A 20,402-nucleotide genomic window follows, 5' to 3' on the forward strand; every position below is an offset into this window, starting at 1 on the left:
TGACAGTGTTTGATCAGAGCGTGTCAGCTGTTACTATGGTGACCATAAAGGTCAGAAACAGGAAGTGTTTGTGTCCAATCCTGAAGCCTGTCACCATTCTCCTCTCACAGCTTCACTGAGAAGTTGCAGCTTTACAGGAAACACTGGATCTTTGTTTCATACTGACTGTGTTTAGTACAATACTGCTGACAGCACCACCCACTCACTCCATCACTCTACTTACACCAGAGTCTCCAGTCTGTAGTCTGGACTCTGCTGAAGATCAGACAGTTGCTACACATCTGGATCCTTCAGGTTGTTTCCCCACAGCTCCAGCTCTATCAGATGGGAGGGGTTGGACTTCAGTGCTGCTGCCAGATAATCACAGCTGATCTCTGACAAACCACAGCTCATCAATCTGTATAAAGAATGAAAGATGTAAGTTTATTAGACAAAGTGTGAGCTTGAAATCATTCAGTGTTTCATCATCTGTTCAGAGCTGAAGAAGGTTCAGAATGTAGAAGTTTAGAAAATGGAAACTCCAAACAGCTGAAGCCAACAGGAAGCAGCTTCAAACAAACACAACAAGAGAAAAAACTCTGAATGTTTCAAATTAAAGACTCTATACTGGGACTGAGGGACTGCTTTGACTGCACCCACTGGGACTTTTTAAAGGCTCATGTTCTCACTTAGATCATCGATTTCTACTTACATTTCTTTCTGGGAAAAATGGGGATTACTTTTGAAACAGGAAGTATTTTCCCCAATAAGCAGCCCTGGATTAGTAAATCACTCCAACATGTTCTCAGGCAGAAGAAGCTGTCTTGTTATGAGGGAGAGAAGAAAAAGATTGAGGCACAGAAACTTGTTGAAAGAGAGATAAAGCAGCTAAAATCAGGTGTAAAAGTAAAGCAGAGGATGAGCTGAATAAAGGACACTCAAGGCTGGCTTGGAAAGGAATGAAGTCCATGGTGGGGATGCAGAACAAGGAGCAAAGATGAATGTGATGCTGAATCAGCAGAAGACTTGGACTCATTTGATTCCAGCTTTGATATCATTGATTTCAATGAAGAGCTTTGTGATTGTAGCAAAGGGCTGGTAGCTCTGAGAGTCCCACTGATGAGGTGTTTGTGTGGAAATCTCTTAGTGGGACCAAAGAGAGAAAAAGCCCTGGTCCTGATGCTGTGGGAGGGAAATGATTGAAGTGTGCTGTGAGGAACTGACTGGGAGATTTTCACACATTTTCCAGTCCTCCTTGGAACAACAGGAAGTTCCCAGCATATGGAAACAAAGGTTAAGTGTCCTATGGCACTCAGTGATGATGGTGCTGTGGCCCCACCACCTCCACCTCTTTGTAAAGGAACTAACTGTAATCTGAAGCTTCAAATGGAACTAAGACTTCCTCCACTAGGTGGCAGTGGCTGATGAGAAAGTGTTAGTGGAGCTGGCCTGGAGTCAGAAACAGGAAGATGCAGGATTTGGGCTGAAATGGGGAAAAGTGGTTAGCACTAGTGCCTTAAAGCAAGAAGGTTGTAGGTTGAAGCTTGTTGGCCTTTCTGTGGAGGTTGGATGTTCTCCCACAGTCCAATGAAATGCTGCTTAGGTTCATTGGTGCTTCTAAATTGGCTGTAGGTGTGGATGTGAGAGAGTGCTTCTCTGTCTCTCTCTGCTGGCCCTGTGATGGACTGCTCACCTGTGCAGGTGGACCACGCCTCTTGCCCTATGACAGCTAGAGCACAGGCTCCAGCCCTGTGAGCCTAAGCTGAATAAACAGTTAGCAAAAATGATCCATAGATGGCCTGAAATTCCCCAGTTAGCAGTTTGGTAGATAGCTATGACATGCTAATCCCATCCAGCAGCTGTATTCTACCTGTAAGCTGATCCCTGCTGAGCCAAAGCACTTTTTCATATACAAATTACAACCTTTAATAGAAACCTATTGGTCAGCATCTTATTAGCCTGCTGTTAGCTTCATTCCACAGAAAACTGAGAGAAACTAACAGAGTTGATAAAGAATAAAGAGAAATGTGCTGATTTAAAGCCTTTGAAGTGCTTCAGATGATCTCTGTCCACTTCTGTCCACTCATTCATTCATGTAAGCTTTCTAATGCAGCTTTGATCTTCACAGTCTGCTTCATGAAACTCATTCTAACCCTGAATGTCAGAGTGTTCCTCCTTCTCTTTCCCATCATTCATGCTGGCAGTGGAGGAGATTTGGATGTTGGACTGTGTTTTGGATGATGTGTGTATGTTTGTGTTGGACTGCTGTCTGTAAAGCAAACGCACATTTTGCTTTGGATTTCAGTGTCAGACAGACTTTAAGGTGGAATGAAGAGTTTGAGAGTTTCATAGTGAATTATCCAGTGGAGGATTTTTCTTCTTCTTTGAAGGTTTGAAATGTGAACATTGTTCTGCTGCAGTCAATGGACTAAACCAGAGAAGAAGAAAACAGACTTTACCATGAAGATCCTCAGTGTGGATCAGTATAATATCAGCCTGATGTCTGCAGTTTAGTGTCAGCACAACTTTCACATCATATTCATCTCAGCACAACTAAAACATGCTGACTGAACTCAGAGTTTCAAGTCCACATCCTGGACTCTCCAGGAAACCACACAGATGCTTCACTCCTGAATCCTGCAGCTTGTCGTTGATGCCCAGGTCCAGCTCTCTCAGATGGGAGGGGTTGGACTTCAGTGCTGCTGCCAGATAATCACAGCTGATCTCTGACAAACCACAGCCCCACAATCTGTATAAAGAATGAAAGATGTAAGTTTATTAGACAAAGTGTGAGCTTGAAATCATTCAGTGTTTCATCATCTGTTCAGAGCTGAAGAAGGTTCAGAATGTAGAAGTTTAGAAAATGGAAACTCCAAACAGCTGAAGCCAACAGGAAGCAGCTTCAAACAAACACAACAAGAGAAAAAACTCTGAATGTTTCAAATTAAAGTCGTACATTTCTCATAAAAAGAGGACAAAGACTTGAAAAAGTCGTGTTTTTCCTTCCAGGAACCACAAGGCTTCACTTTTAAAGGTGAAGTGTGAAAGAAATGGACATATTTGAAGTCCAACACCTTTTTCCAGTCACGTTATTAAAGCAGACAAACTACAAGCTCATTTTCATTCCAACAAGTCATCTTCTGACCTGGACTAACAACACTGGTCTCTATGTGCAGCTGGCTGTGAGACCAGTGCTCAGGGAGCGTCTACAAAGTGCAACACTGAAAGAACATCACACACTAATTTGCTTCCAGCACTTTCACACAAACATCTACTGTCATTATTGTCACCAAACTCTGTGGATCCTTTATTGCAAATTCAAATGGGATCAAATGGTCAGACAAAAGAGGGTTATGAGGAAATATGATGAAATGTTGTGTATTAGCAGCAAGTTATTGAATCATTTTCCTCAGAAACCAAACAAAATGATTGACAAACATGTTTTTACAAACTTAGTGTTGGACTTGGATCAGCAGGATAAGCTGATGTTTAAAGGCATTTGAGTCTCGCTGTATGAGAGTCCAGTTATTACTCAGTATTTATGGATGATGTTCTTTCAGTGTTGCACTTTGTAGACGCTCCCTGAGCCTCACAGCCAGCTGCACATGGACCAGCTGACATTACCCAGCATTAGAGGCGGCTGTAAAAAAATGGATTTTCCTATTTAAATGGTTTTAATTTGAATAAAGCGATGTTGATTCATTCAATCCTGAATCGATTTTTAATATAAATGTATTTTGCCAGAATCTCAGGTTAAAGCTCCCAAAAGTATTTCAACAACAAGCAAACAGATAAAACAGTAAATGAGAGCAGCTAAACACACAAAGATGGAAACACAGAGCGTGGATCGTTCACTCGACGGCACGTACACGGACACGCCGTCGGGGCTGAAAGTGGACAGCTCACAGATCCTGAAGCTGCAGGTTTCATCTGTCTCCAACCAAAACTGAGTGAACCAGCAGCAGAAGAAGATCCAAACTACGCTTTACGTTTGATGAACATCGTCATGAATTCTCTCTGACTTTGACGTTTACTTCCTGCACAGCTCCCTCTCTCTCAGTGTACTTCAAGAACAGTTTACCTTCAAAAATCTGTTTCCTGCATTATTCACTGCTTATTACGCACCAGTCTGCTGTTGTGTTCACTGCTGTCGGCCTCCGAAAACAAAGCCTCATTTCTGCTGTTCAATACTGAAGAAATTTAAACCTTTTAAAATGATGACAGATTACAAACTCTCAGCTGTGTCTGTAATCAAACCTCTGTAACTTTGCTTCACTTCAGCAGCATCAGCTCATGTTCACATGTTGATTCATGGTTTGCTTCAGTTTTTGATGGACTGCAGAATATTTTGAAGGTTATCTGCTATAAAAAGCCAGAACAGGAAAATCTGCTTCATGTGTTTCTGTTTGATCCTCAGTGACTTTGACACAAAGGCCTCTGCTGTGATGATCACACCTCTGATCAAGTCTCACAGTGTCAGCTTGTTTTTATACATATGGATATGTGCTGATAAATGATCAGAATTATAATATTTCCCACTGTCTGCTGTGTGCCGTGACCTTTGACCTGCTAAAGACAGTCAGCTGTGGATTATTCATTGTTGTGTCTGATACTTAGGACTGTGAGGAAGAACACTACACAGTTAATCAGGGTCCCCTCTCTCTGAATCAGGAAAGGTGGGCAGGCCGCGTGTGGGCCGCGGGCCATAGGCTGAGTCTCACTGTTTGAAATGTGAACATTGTTCTGCTGCAGTCAATGGACTAAACCAGAGAAGAAGAAAACAGACTTTACCATGAAGATCCTCAGTGTGGATCAGTATAATATCAGCCTGATGTCTGCAGTTTAGTGTCAGCACAACTTTCACATCATATTCATCTCAGCACAACTAAAACATGCTGACTGACCTCAGAGTTTCAAGTCCACATCCTGGACTCTCCAGGAAACCACACAGATGCTTCACTCCTGAATCCTGCAGCTTGTTGTTGTAGCTCAGGTCCAGCTCTCTCAGATGGGAGGGGTTGGACTTCAGTGCTGCTGCCAGATAATCACAGCTGATCTCTGACAAACCACAGCCCCTCAATCTGTATAAAGAATGAAAGATGTAAGTTTATTAGACAAAGTGTGAGCTTGAAATCATTCAGTGTTTCATCATCTGTTCAGAGCTGAAGAAGGTTCAGAATGTAGAAGTTTAGAAAATGGAAACTCCAAACAGCTGAAGCCAACAGGAAGCAGCTTCAAACAAACACAACAAGAGAAAAAACTGAATGTTTCACATTAAAGTCGTACATTTATCATAAAAACAGGACAAAGACTTGAAAAAGTCGTGTTTTTCCTTCCAGGAACCACAAGGCTTCACTTTTAAAGGTGAAGTGTGTGTGTGTTTCTCAACAGGTGATCCAGGTGATCGATATATGCATTTTTTATTTTTTTTTTATATTATTTTTTTTTTTTCCTGCCCATTCTGTTGGTTTTTGTTTTTTGCCCTTCTCCCCCGTCCCTCTTCTCAGCTGTTTCTCTTTCCCTCTTTCTTTCTCTACTTCTTTCTCCAGTCAAGTCTGTCCCGTATACAGCAAGTGAAAATAAAATAAACAATAAATGGTGAATCAAATGGACCATTATGGCAAGGCTGGGATGGTCAATTTGGTGAAGTAAATCCGTTGGGCATCTTTCTTTGCCTTTAGACAATAATTCTGATGGCAAAAGAGCCAAACGGGACAGGCAAAAAAAAAAAAAAAAGGTGAAGTGTGAAAGAAATGGACATATTTGAAGTCCAACACCTTTTTCCAGTCACATTATTAAAGCAGACAAACTACAAGCTCATTTTCATTCCAACAAGTCATCTTCTGACCTGGACTAACAACACTGGTCTCTATGTGCAGCTGGCTGTGAGACCAGTGCTCAGGGAGCGTCTACAAAGTGCAACACTGAAAGAACATCACAAACTCATTTGCTTCCATCATCCAACCTAAAGAGGAAACAGAGACGCCTCCCCTTCAAAGTAAAAGCTGCTCCTTTTGGACACAGTATCAAAGAAAGTCTACAGTATAACATAGAAAAGACAGAACAAAGTTTTGGTTGTTTTTAAATTGTGCAGAAATGAAACTACACTAAGCTCAATTATGTGACAGACATTTCATCCCATGTCAGTTTGGCCTCATCCTGGGCCAGATTATCCAGCACACACTCTGACCACAGGCCCAGGGGCCACGCACAGCTGGGCTCCATCCAAGAGACAGGAAACAAACCAACACAATAATAAAAAGCACCATGTGATCTTCTTACATCTTCAAGACAAACAGTAAAAACATGAGCATATTTGTTTCCTGATAAAATGATGTGACAGGTAGAACAGAGTAAAGTGGTGGTGTTACAGCCTTTCTCCCCTCTGCTGCCGAGGCTGTTAGTCTCTCCCAAACTCAGCTACAGGACTTCCAAATGAATGAAAGCAGCAGAAGTGGCTTTACAAATGAAAGAGGAAGAGGAGAAGAAGAGGAGAGGGAGGCCACCCTGACCATCACTCCAGCTGAAAACATCACACTTCCATTAAAATTGGTGAGGAAATGTTGAGCAGGATGAGCTGCTGGCTAATCTGGAGGCTGTAGCAGCAGCTCACAGTCACAGTGGATTTCCACTCATGAAAAAGCTCTGGCTGCTTCATTTCTCATCTCATATCAGAGACTTTAATGCTTCACTGAAACTGTACTGTGATGCTTCCATATCCCAGTGAGGCCTCCATAATGATTTCAGCTGTTCTGTACACACACTGTGTGCCCTGTATGGCTCAAAGTCTCTGCAGCCTGTTTTTATCTGCTATCATCAGATCTTCATCATCCTCATTCACATCCCTCAAACACTCTACAGCCTCATCAGCACTGACTTCATCTTCACTGACTGATGGAGCACAACATGAACCTGTGGAGGCTGAAACACTGTCCTGTCAAACATCTCCCCGTCACCACTCCACTTCTGTCAGCCTTTAAATGAACCCTGCTCAAGTCTGTCACTTCTGTTTGGAGCCAAAAGGAAAAACTGTTGTTCAGTCGTTTGGAAAGACAACATTTCTGAAAGCACTCAAACTTCTTCACATTTGTCTTCAGACACATCCTGAACATTTAGGAACTGAAGAAAGTTTCAAACATCAATCAAAGACCTGAAATATAGAAAAACTACAACAGCTGCAGTCAGTGAACTCACCTCAGAGTCTCCAGTCGACAGTTTGGACTCTCCAGTCCAGCACACAGAAGCTTCACTGCTGAATCCTGGAGGTCATTATTTCTACTCATGACCAGCTCTGTCAGATGGGAGGGGTTGGACTTCAAAGCTGAGGCCACAACTTCACAGTGAGACTCTGAGAGTCCACACTGAGTCAGTCTGTGATGATAGAAAATATAAAATGTGTTATTATAAAAGCAGAAAATCTGCATTATAAACACAGACTGAATGTATATGAAGACAAAACAGAGTGAGGTCATAATGTGATGAATCTGCTCTTCACATCTGTGCTTCAGCTCCTCTTACTGTGTTTGACATGACACAACGATTGAGTCTCTCTCAGACCTGCAGACTTTTAATGAGAATCTTTGTTTGGCTTTAATCTGCAGATGAAGGAGGAAGATGGTGTCACATTTAGGCTTCCATAATGTCCACAGTCTGTCACTGAGATCTGATCCAGAGTCAGAGTGAAGACACACATTTGGACTGTTTCCTGTTTTGACTCCAGAACATTTTGAATGAGTTCAGCTCAGTGAAGAGTTCCAGCTGGAAAGATGATCTCTGTTTGCTACCTGCTGTCAGGTACGACTGTTCACGTCCACACGCAGGAAAAACCTGCTGACTGTTACCAAACGGAGCAGAAATCTCATCACTGGACAATAATGATGAATGAACTCAGAGCTGCTGATATCAGATCTGATTTCAGGGGAACTAAACACAGAAATGATTGGCTCATTTTAGCTTTCTGAGCCATTATCTGCTGCTGTGTCGCTAGTTGGCAGAAAATGATTTGTATTCCTGTTCAGGGCTTCAGTGTTTATGAGTCCAGATCCAGGTGACAGCAAGTCAAAATGATGTTACCTGTCTGTGTCCAGCAGCAGCCTGTATTCACTTTGAATATTGTTATAACCTGACATGGATCAGTTTGGCTTTGATTGGTTTGTAAATGTCACTGTTTCCATTGGACCTGAGTGACGTACAAAGACAGAGAGGGAGAGAAAGGAGAGAGAGGATGGAGACAGCAAAGAGAGAGCAAACACAAACAGGTGAGAGTGGACAGGTGACCAAGGTCAGCAACCAATCAGAGAGCTTCTGTTTGACCCACAGTCACTGATGATGACTGCACATAACCAAGCAGTGTGTTACTCTGATATCAAATATGGATCCTGCTCTTATAATAATGATCATCAGATGATATTATTGTGTTATTTTGTAGCTGAATACGATGTTTGTGTGATTATCAGTGAAAGAAGCAGTGAGGAGGATGGAGAGAGAGAGAGGACAGAGGGTGAAGTTAGAAACACTAAAAGGATTTTTCATGGATTTCATGGATGATTTGATGATTTCCAGCAGGACACTTAAACATGTCAGTGGACGTCCTAAAGAACATATTCACTGATATGAAACGTGTCATTGAACAGGATTAATATCAGTGGAAACATGGCGGAAACAGCTGTGACTGCATGGATGTGACACACTTCAAATCTGTTCTCCACTCTTGGATTTGGGATCCATGGAGCTGCTGCTGAGTCTGTACAATAAAGGAATGGTGTGGAAGGTTGCAGCGTACGGACACAAACACTTTGTCGTTACAATCTGATTTTATTTTCAACATTAAACTATTAACCTACACTGATCAATGATGTTAATGATCACATCTGGACTCACCCAGCCTTTCTGCAGTTCCTCACAGCTGGAATCAGTCTCTGTCGTCCCCGCTCTGATGTTTTGTACTTCTGCAGGTCCAACTCATCCAGAACCTCCTCTGACATCTGCAGCATGAAGGCCAGAGCTGAGCACTGGATCTCAGAGAGTTCCTTCTCTGACTTCAGGAACTCTTGGATCTCCTGAAATAATGAGAGGTCGTTCATCTCCATCAGACAGTGGAAGATGTTGATGCTTCTGTCAGGAGAGACTTCATCACTGTTCATCTCCTTCAGGTTGTTGATGACTCTCTGGATGGTTCCTGGACTGATCTCTGTCTGACCCAGCAGACCTACTAAGAGTCTCTGGTTGGACTCCAGACAGAGGCCATGAAGGAAGCGAACAAACAGGTCCAGGTGGCCATTTTTACTCTGGAGGGATTTCTCTATGGCTCGTTTAAGGAAATCATCCATAGAGGACTCGTTGTATTTTTTTCCCAAAAAGTTCTTCAGCACCTTTGTCTTCCTGCTGGTGTGACAGTGGAACATGTAGACTGCAGCCAGAAACTCCTGAACGCTCAGATGAACAAAGCAGTAGACTGGTTTCTGGAAGATCACACACTCTCTTTTGAAGATCTCTGTACAAACTCCTGAGTACACCGAGGCCTCTGTCACATCCAGACCACACTGCTCCAGGTCTTCTTGGTAGAACATGATGTTTCCTTTCTCCAGCTGTTCAAACGCCAGCCTCCCCAGCTTCAGAAGAACTTTCCTGTCAGCCTCCATCAGCTCCTGTGGACTCGTCTCATGTCCCTCATGGTACTTGTTCTTCTTCCTCCTTGTCTGAACCAGCAGGAAGTGTGAGTACATGTCAGTCAGGGTCTTGGGCAGCTCTCCTCTCTGCTCTGTAGTCAACATGTGCTCCAGAACTGTAGCAGTGATCCAGCAGAAGACTGGGATACTACACATGATGTGGAGGCTCCTGGATGTCTTCATGTGGGAGATGATTCTGCTGGACAGCTCTTCATCACTGAATCTCCTCCTGAAGTACTCCTCCTTCTGGGCGTCAGTGAAGCCTCGTACTTCTGTTAGCCTGTCAACACATGTAGGAGGGATCTGATTGGCTGCTGCGGGTCGGGAAGTTATCCAGACGAGAGCCGAGGGAAGCAGATTTCCCTGGATGAGGTTTGTCAGCAGCTGGCTGACTGATGACTTCTGTGTGACATCAGACAGCAGCTTCCTGTTGGTGAAATCCAATGAAAGTCTGCTTTCATCCAGGCCGTCAAAGATGAACAAAAGCTGAGAGACAGCCAGCTTCTCTGCTGTGACCTTCTGTAATGTTGGATGGAAAACATGGAGCAGCTCCAGAAGACTGTACTGCTCATCTCTGATCAGGTTCAGCTCCCTGAATGAAAGCAGAACCACCACACTGACATGTTGGTTCTCCAAGCCCTCTGCCCAGTCCAGAGTGAACTTCTGCACTGAGAAGGGTTTTCCAACACCAGCCACGCTGTTGGTCAGAACCACTCTGATGGGTCTCTGTTGGTCAGGTAAGGCTTTAAAGATGTCCTGGCATCTGATTGGAGCGTCATGGAGGGCGTCCATCTTGGAAGCTGTCTCCAGCTGCCTCACCTCATGTTGGGTATGAACCTCTTCACTCTGTCCCTCTGTGATGTAGAGCTCAGTGTAGATGGTGTTGAGGAGGGTTCTACTTCCTGTTTCATCACTTCCTTCAGTCACACGTTCACATCTCCTCCTCAGACTGATCTTGTGTTCATCTAAAACCTCCTGCAGACCAACATCTGCTGAAAGAAAGAAAAACAATGAGACTAAAGAGAAAGAAAACTCTTCAATGTCTGAACAACACAAGAAGTCCAGTTTTCAGAAATGAGTCCATCAGTAGACAGATGTTCAGTCTTACTTTGTACACAGCTGCTCTGACTGGCTGTCTGCAGTCCAGCTCTGCTTCTGGATCTTTCTCCACACTGGGGACAGGAGGAGTCTCCTGATGAAGCAGACTGGTCCCAGTATGAGGAGATGCACTGTCTGCAGAACCAGTGTCCACAGCTGGTAGAGACTGGATCCTTCAGGACGTCCTGACACAAAGCACAGGAGGACAGCTGCTCCTCCTCACAAACACCACTCCTCTTCCTCCTCCTCTCTCTGTGAACACATTTCTTTATCACTAAAAACATTTACTGTCAGTGAAAAACATCCAGATTTGACCAAACTGCAGTTCCTCACAGTTCCTTTGATTTCATCAACACTAATGAGCTGCTCTTCCTGTCTGCCTGTCTCATTAAACACTGAGTGATGAATACAAACTCAACACTTCCTGCAGACTTCCTGACTTCACAATAAAAGCTTTCCATCAGAGAGACAGTTATGACTTTCACTGTTTTACAGCTGCTGTGTGCAGCTTATCTGTGTCAGTTCACTCTGAAGCAGCTTAGAAGTGTCCGTGTAGAGCCGTGGTCTGACACACAGAGACTTCTGATTTTCTCTATTTAAACAAACATGATGAAGATGAGCAGGTTTCTCTTCTAGTATAAACTCTGTGTCTCTCTGGCTGGCTCATGATGGCTTTTCAGGTTTTATGTTTTGCTCTCTCCTGCTATGGTTTTGCCTGCCTGGGTGGAGCTTGTAATGGCCTCTCGCTCTTGGTCCACACAGCTATGATGATTACACCACCTGTTGCTGACCCACCTGGGCTTACCGGTAACCATTTAACGCTGCGGCATGAAGCAGTTTGTCGCTGGGACATTGACCCTCCTGTGTTCATGATCTCAGCTCCTTGCTAAGAAATCTCTCTCTAAATTCACCAGTTGGGTTAACTTTGTGTATACTTTGAGTAAATATTTCCCTGGACCTGGTTACAGATGCTTACAGTGGGGCAAAAAAGTATTTAGTCAGCCACCGATTGTGCAAGTTCCCCCACTTAAAATGATGACAGAGGTCAGTAATTTGCACCAGAGGTACACTTCAACTGTGAGAGACAGAATGTGAAAAAAAAATCCATGAATTCACATGGTAGGATTTGTAAAGAATTTATTCGTAAATCAGGGTGGAAAATAAGTATTTGGTCAATAACAAAAATACAACTCAATACTTTGTAACATAACCTTTGTTGGCAATAACAGAGGTCAAACGTTTACTATAGGTCTTTACCAGGTTTGCACACACAGTAGCTGGTATTTTGGCCCATTCCTCCATGCAGATCTTCTCGAGAGCAGTGATATTTTGGGGCTGTCGCCGAGCAACACGGACTTTCAACTCCCGCCACAGATTTTCTATGGGGTTGAGGTCTGGAGACTGGCTAGGCCACTCCAGGACTTTCAAATGCTTCTTACGGAGCCACTCCTTTGTTGCCCGGGCGGTGTGTTTTGGATCATTGTCATGTTGGAAGACCCAGCCTCGTTTCATCTTCAAAGTTCTCACTGATGGAAGGAGGTTTTGGCTCAAAATCTCACAATACATGGCCCCATTCATTCTGTCCTTAACACGGATCAGTCGTCCTGTCCCCTTGGCAGAAAAACAGCCCCATAGCATGATGTTTCCACCCCCATGCTTCACAGTAGGTATGGTGTTCTTGGGATGCAACTCAGTATTCTTCGTCCTCCAAACATGACGAGTTGAGTTTATACCAAAAAGTTCTACTTTGGTTTCATCTGACCACATGACATTCTCCCAATCCTCTGCTGTATCATCCATGTGCTCTCTGGCAGACTTCAGACGGGCCTGGACATGCACTGGCTTCAGCAGCGGAACACGTCTGGCACTGCGGGATTTGATTCCCTGCCGTTGTAGTGTGTTACTGATGGTGACCTTTGTTACTTTGGTCCCAGCTCTCTGCAGGTCATTCACCAGGTCCCCCCGTGTGGTTCTGGGATCTTTGCTCACCGTTCTCATGGTCATTTTGACCCCACGGGATGAGATCTTGCGTGGAGCAACAGATCGTGGGAGATTATCAGTGGTCTTGTATGTCTTCCATTTTCTGATGATTGCTCCCACAGTTGATTTTTTCACACCAAGCTGCTTGCCTATTGTATATTCACTCTTCCCAGTCTGGTGCAGGTCTACAATACTTTTCCTGGTGTCCTTCGAGAGCTCTTTGGTCTTGGCCATGGCGGAGTTTGGAGTCTGACTGATTGAGGCTGTGGACAGGTGTCTTTTATACAGATGATGAGTTCAAACAGGTGCCATTCATACAGGTAACGAGTGGGGGACAGAAAAGCGTCTTACAGAAGATGTTACAGGTCTGTGAGAGCCAGAGATTTTCCATGTTTGAGGTGACCAAATACTTATTTTCCACCCTAATTTACGAATAAATTCTTTACAAATCCTACCATGTGAATTCATGGATTTTTTTTTCACATTCTGTCTCTCACAGTTGAAGTGTACCTCTGGTGCAAATTACTGACCTCTGTCATCATTTTAAGTGGGGGAACTTGCACAATCGGTGGCTGACTAAATACTTTTTTGCCCCACTGTACCTGTGACTCCCGTGTGTGGCTGTGTGAGTGCAGAGCAGGACAAGAGTGACTGAAGAGGTGTGAGTGTGGACTCCCTTCCCTCTTTTCCCTGGAGCCCTGGACCCCCTCCCCAACTCACTGTACATATATAGAGCACTGTGGTTCACCTCTTTGGTAAATAAACTGTCACCTTTTTGTTTGTCAGAACTCAGTCTGTGCTTGAGTTCCTCTGTTAGCCATGACATTTTGTTGGTTCTCTCTCTTCAGGTCCCTGTAAGTGTTTGATCTAAAACATTAAATTTATTCTGCTTTGATTGTTTTGTGTGCTGAGCGACATTGTTGCATGATCCACTTTTTCTTATCACTCAAATATCCTGATACTTTCAGAAAGTTGGAGAGCTCTCCTGGCTTGCTTAGTCTTTGCTCTGTACTGCAGTACTTGCATTGGTTTCACTGGACAAGTCTGCATGTGAATCTACAACTGATCTGACATTGTGGCACAAACACAGTAAACAAACACTACGAGCACCTTGTTTCATGTGCAGTGGCTTTCTTCTCATTCTGTTACTGAACACTGTATGAAAAGCCTCTCACTGCCAGCATCCTTCCAGCCCCACGACAACAAGACCAACTCACATCTTCACAACACCAAGAATTTTTCCCCTTTTCTTTGGAGAAACTGAGAAGCCAATAGGATTGTAGCTCAAACTTGCCCACAGTCCTGCTTCATCACTGCTCACTCCTACCTGTGTTGGTGCTCAGTGGACAGTCATTAGGGTTGCCAACTCCCTGAAAAATAAATAAGGGACACCTCGTGGCCAGGGCCGGGCAACCTAGTTGTCTTCACCCTTCCCAGTGTGGTGAATTTTTTAGCTCTTTTTTGTGTGTGTGAAATTATTTTTTAACCATTTGACTTGAATTTGATTTAAGCAGATGCATATTCTATTCTTTGTGATATGACCATATGGGAAACAAATGATCATTTAGCCATTTATTTTTAGCTCAAAATGACAACATTAACACAGTAAAACAGGTCTCTTTCTTAAACAGAAGCCTGTCATGCTTAACTTTTGAGAATAAAAGTAAATCTTTCTTTAAAAGAACTCTGTCCTGCTTAACTTAAAATTATATAAATTAATAGAAAGCAATAGAACGAAAAATATTCTTGTAACAGTGCACATTTAGTGCATTTAGTGCAATTGGCTTCAGCTGAAGTATTATTTCAGCTTTTCTAATGCTAATCAGCTGCTCCTGTTTGTAAACCCTCTTGTTCCCATGATTACGCATCATAACTCATCATCATTATTCATCTATGTATTACTTTTATGTATTAGTCATCTATTTGTTGTAATCATCTATCCTTGCAGTTGTTTATTACACAAAATAAATTATATTATCACACTTCTGGCCACATAGCGCTGATATTCACCGCACATGCCCATATTAACCTTAACCAGAGGGTTTAAAAAACAAACCAGTGTTTACATACCATATCTGTTTCTGCCGTGGCCTGGTGGACAACAAATTGGTTAAGGGTTCCCCGAGCTTTCACGCCCCTCATGTTCTTCATGTGCCCACTATTAGAAGCATGCCTATGGAAAAAGTGCGCCGGCACACAGTGCAGTGCGCTTTATATGTGTTATCGTGCACTTTTCCAGCCAGGCGTTTTCCTTTTCCCATTCCTCCCTGTACTTTTGCAGCCTTTTTTTCTTTCTCTGAGCGAACAAACATTGCTGCTCTGATGCTGGGCTCACACTGTGCGATTTTTGGCCCATTTTGAGATGATTTTTGAGTCATGCGACCGATTTGGCGATCGGCCCAATTTTGGCCTTCATCGTGCATCGTGTAGTATACGTGGGGTAACGAGAAGCGATTAACACCTCACGACCAGCTCCCGATCATCAATCGCTCGTGAGCGTGTCACCACAGCCATTCACACTGCTCACGCGCAAACACGTAAACGTCGGTGAAAAAGACGGAGCAGCACGGCAGTGCAGCGTGTGATCTGGACACAAGCGATGGAGGCACAACTGTAGAACTTTGGAAAGCTCATCAGAGCCTTTTCGATGTGGCATCACAAAATTATCACGACCACAACAACCGTGAACATAGTTGGATTTACATTGCTGCTCAATCACAGCTGCCTGATCAATGTTTTTCATTAGCAATTTAGCAAAGTTGATGGTGGTGGTGTGTCTGTGTGAGAGAAAGACAGAGGGCGAGCGCGACAGATTTTCTGTTATAACCTTCATTTTATGGAGGCACAGTGTGAGCACTCAGGTCGCATCAGAGCATCGGGCGGTATAGTGTGAGACCTGCATCGTGACCTACCAACTGCGAGTCAATCGTGCAGTTTGAGCAGGAGCTGAATAACGTGACTGAAAAAATCGCACAGTGTCTGCCCAGCTTTAGGTGTACTGTCGTCCGAGACTTGCACCGCAGTGTCGGCGTTTGTTTCCCTGTTGGCCATGCTTCTTGTTGTGGTCATCTGTTGTCTTCCGGTATTTTCTCCGCAAGCGACCTTTCCTCGACCAATGAGATGAGCGGTAATCTGAATTGTCATAAGTGTGCTGTCAGCTCATTGGTCACAAAGCAGGAGAGGGGCTGGGAATTATGTTTTCAAACAAAGCGTTAATTCCATAAACATTTATAGACCACTTTTGATTCTCACTGTATTACGGGACAAAGTGCGTCCCTTATTAGCTCAATACGGGACGTGTGCTTTTGTTTCTAAATACGGGACGATTCCGTTTTTTAAGGGACGGTTGGCAACCCTAACAGTCATAGCCTGCTGCTAGCATGAATGCTAAACGTACTGCTGTGGATGATCAGCAGAAAAACATGTGGTCAGTTTGACTGTTTGCTGTATTTAAAGTGTTTTTCTCAGTTCGTCTGTATTCAAAGTGCATTCGGGGCTTTAGCTGACAGCTCTTTGTGCTAACAAACTAAACTCTCTTAGTTTAAGCCAACAGACTTTACCAAACACAAAGCCTGCTGCTGCCTCCATGGGTTAGCTTGTGTGACTGGTGTTTACAGCAATGAAATCTAAATCACACTAATGTGTCCTCCAAGGTGTTTGGTGGGAGCACTGAGTGAAACATAAGAGCTCTGGTTAAGCCTCATCAGCTGCATGGCTGTCCACCCTAGTCCAGGCTTTAACTCAAATCTCTGATTGGCTTTCTAACAATTACCTTGTTAGAACAAGACAGAGACCATGATCATAGCTCCTCCTGATCTATATTCTAAAATCAGTCAAGTTGTTGCCCCTTTCGGTTCTTCTGCTAAGCCAAATATTCGAAATCTTGGAATAATATTTGACTCTTCTTTGGGCCTTGACTCACATGTAAAGTCTCTGTCTCGTTCCTGTTTCTTTCATTTAAGGAATATTTCTAAACTGCGACATATGGTCTCCTTAGCTGAACTGGAAAAAACTGTCCATGCATTTGTGTCATCGCGTTTAGATTATTGTAATTCCCTGTTTACCAGCTTGGATAAATCATCTCTTTCTCGCCTCCAAGCTGTACAAAACGCAGCAGCCAGACTACTAACTCGCTCTACCCAGCGAGCTCACATCATTCCTATTTTATGTTCTTTACATTGGCTCCCAATAGATTTTAGAATTCTTTTTAAATGATTGTTTTAACGTACAGAGCACTAAATGGCCCCAGATTATTTATCCAAGCTTCTCACTAAATACACTGATGCTCGCTGTCTCCGCTCACAGACTCAGAGTTTGTTGGTTGCTCCCAGAACACGTCTGAAGACGAAAGGGGGCGGAGCCTTTCAGTCTGTGGCACCAAGGCTGTGGAACAGTCTACCTCTGTTTGGTTACCTACGTTTGGTTGACTCTGTGGAATCCTTTAAAAAACTGTTAAAAACTTTACTGTTTAAACAAGCTTTCTGTTGACCAATGCTGTTTACATTTTTATATTTTTCATTTACATTTAAACTCTATATTGTGTATATTGTGCATTTTGCTATTTATCGTACTGTTTATTTTAATCTCTGTGTGCAGCACTTTGAGACTACCTGTCTATGAAAAGCGCTTAATAAATAAACTTTACTTACTTACTTACTAAAATAACAAACAGGGCTGTGAGAGCAACTGAAGTGATAAAAATACTGTTTAAAGATAAAAAACACTTTGATGTTCTCTCGTCACCTAACAAAGTCCAAACCCTGTGAACTATTTTAGCTTTAATAATTGTGGATTCAGGTATCCTGAACCCATCTTTGGACATGTGTAATTAAATATTTTAAAACTCCATCAGAGACTCCTGATGTGGCTGTTTGGAGAAGGAAAAGAGGGACAAAGTGGAGCGTCGAGCTGAGGCTTCATTCACTGCAAACCTACAGTTATGTTTCCTTATTTCTGCTGTTTGCATGTTCACAGCTGAAATAAAGCTGCCTCTTTGACTTCATCCTGTTGTGTTTGGGTCCAATCCTGCCTGCCACACAGCGCTACAGGACAAAGTCTAATATTTTTTACCTTTTTAATGAATCTTTGGTCATATTTATCCAGGAAAACACAAACATGTAAAGGAGTCATCACAGGTCTCTGACCTCGTTGGTCCAGGTTCAGCACTGAAGTCTGGAGGGTAATGTTTGGACCAGTCACTCCTCACAGACGGACAGCTGGATCCTGCAGACTGTGACCTCTGACCTCTGCAGACACAAACATGTTTTATTCAATGATCAATTCTCTGATAAAGTGATTGAAGCAGCTGTGATCACACAGACTGCAGATAATGCAGCTGTTTCCTGTCAGTAACAGTCCTCTTAGATTAGAGTTCAGCTTTTTACAGGAAAACAAATGTCCCTGAATGCAACAGTGAGACACAGTCTGCCTGTGTGGCTGTGATAGCTGCCGTTAGGAGCGCTCATGTGTTTGCAGTTAGACGAGGAGATGTTACCATCATGGACACGTTAACAAATCCTGCAGCATCACGTGGCACAAACACTTTGTGTTCCTGTCATCTGCAAGCAACAGGAAGTTCATTAATAAAGGCGGGATGGAGACGCGACTGTGATGGTTCTCCTTCATCCAGCTGTTACACACATCTGGGCTCACACGACGAGCCTTTGTCTAATACAGCAGCTGCTCTCTGAACACTTTTCTGAAGAGGAGCTGCACAAACCTTTGTTTGCTTTCTAGAGCAGCGTATCAAAGTCAAACTACCCACTGCTAGCAGCTGTTTCTATCATAGTTTAGGATCCAGATGTGTGAGCTCTAAATTTACACCTCTGATTAAAATACATAGTTAAAAACAGCCAATTGAGTCCAAATGTGTCTTAAACCAGATAAACTGACAGTTACAGCTGAGCCTGTGTGTCCTTGGAGACACTGCTCTGCTACAGAGATGCATTTTAGAAACCAGGAAACATCAAAATCATTTAAATCAGAGAGTTCTTGTTACTAACAGCTCACCTCTCTGCAGCAGAGACTTTAAAATCAATGATAAAATCTTACGCCTAAATTAACTTTACTGTTAACGAGTTTTCATGTTTCTGTAATCCACCAGTGTGCTCATGCTTTTTTAAGTGAAAACATATTTTTAATGATCAAATATAATTATTTTTGTTATTTGTGGATTTTAAATGTCCTTGACAGAGACAGATGATAATCATTATCCTGCACTGTGGTCTCAGGTTTGGTCGAGCTAGCACAAAGAATGGCTATGTTGAACTTCCTCCTGGGATCTACACTAAGAAGTGAGTCCAACATTAGCAGGGTCTCTTTCCTTTACCTCTCAGCAGCAGAAGAACATCCTTTAAAGTGTTCACCAACATCCTTCGACACGTTGCTCTTTAAGGAAACACAGCTGGGTTCAGGTCCAGGAGATTCTGGCCTCTTATTGATCCCAAAAGAAAAACAATAAATGTAACAGCTTCATGAGACAGGAAGGAAAAACTGGAAATATTAAATTAAAGACATGATGAACAATCTCATAAAAATAATGTACTTACTCTTTGTCACATAACAGTCTTTTCTTAAAGTTTACACGAATATCCTTTGACTCGTTGCTCTTTAAGGAAACACAGCTGGGTTCAGGTCCAGGCTCTGGATTAGTTTCAGGGTTATGTCCAGCTGAGCCTGGTACGCCCCACAGCTCTGGGCTTTAAAACAACACACAGAGGTATGAGTGTGAATAATGATGGAGCAGTGATGTGAGTGCTGAGCTGTGACATGGAGAAGAGTCATGGAAAGTTAGAGATGGTCATCTCACCTCTGAGCTTTGGTCTGGCTCTCATGTTCCCCACACAGAGTGCTTTTAGAGGGAGGGACTCCCTCCTCTCTGTCCTCACACTGATCCATGCTGCTGAAAACGTCCAGATGAACAGAATCAACTTTTTGGGGATTTACTGGATGATTGAGCATCAAGACACTTTTTAATATTTTACTCATTTCTGAAGCTTTTTACCAACTTTGTTCAAATTGGTCTGCTGTCATTTTATTGTTGACAAAAAGATATTTTGAGTTTGAGTGTTGACGTTTCCATGTGGGACTGTTGCTGCAACACCAGGATGTTACTACAGAATACACTTTGTATTGTGAGCACTTGGATGTTAGTCCAGTGGTCCTAAACTGACACACCTGCACCTGGATTCATTCTGACCAGATTTTAGCCCAACAGTGTTTCATACTTAATACATCAGACACAAACTCTGCAGCTGTCATTGTGTGCAGTGTGTGTGCAGTGTGTGTGCAGCGGGACACTGTGTCCTATGTGTCCTCTGGAGTTCCCTGTATTAAGCACGTAAACCTGTGACACAAAAATCACCAAACTCGGACGACCACAGACTGTTTTCCTTCCTAGTGATGAAGGAAAACGCTGGGCTGGCATGCAAAGGGGCATTTATTCCCTTCAAGGACCTGAAGCTTCATAAAGAACCCCTCCAATAGCCAAACCCACCTGTTCTCTGATTGGATTGTTAAATTTGTGATTGACATGACATTGGCCAATCAGATGAAAGGAAGAAAAATAGGGACGTACTTGTAACTTGAAACTTGAGTGCAGAGTTTCACACGCATTGCTTGGCTAAGTCCACACACAAATTCTTTTTCCACCTACAAATCCTGATTTACAAGTACAAA

The 20,402-nt window shown here is 43.1% G+C and overlaps 1 pseudogene across 1 annotated transcript; it reads right to left on the reverse strand.

Annotated features, from left to right (window-relative positions):
• Window positions 1-219: 219 nt before the first annotated feature.
• Window positions 220-19,151, reverse strand: LOC147336697 (protein NLRC3-like; annotated as a pseudogene). The gene is made up of 7 exons (XR_015128368.1): window positions 19,054-19,151; window positions 17,870-17,971; window positions 10,756-10,997; window positions 8,860-10,639; window positions 7,174-7,350; window positions 4,884-5,060; window positions 220-397 (listed from the first exon to the last, which is right to left on the reverse strand). The product of XR_015128368.1 is annotated as a protein NLRC3-like (transcript).
• Window positions 19,152-20,402: the final 1,251 nt, after the last annotated feature.

Source organism: Aulonocara sp. 'chitande type north' Nkhata Bay, linkage group LG3 (genome assembly GCF_057382095.1).
Source record: "Aulonocara sp. 'chitande type north' Nkhata Bay isolate Kocher_YH1m ecotype deep benthic linkage group LG3, A_spYH_male_GT1.1, whole genome shotgun sequence".
Classification (NCBI taxonomy): Eukaryota; Metazoa; Chordata; class Actinopteri; order Cichliformes; family Cichlidae; genus Aulonocara; species Aulonocara sp. 'chitande type north' Nkhata Bay.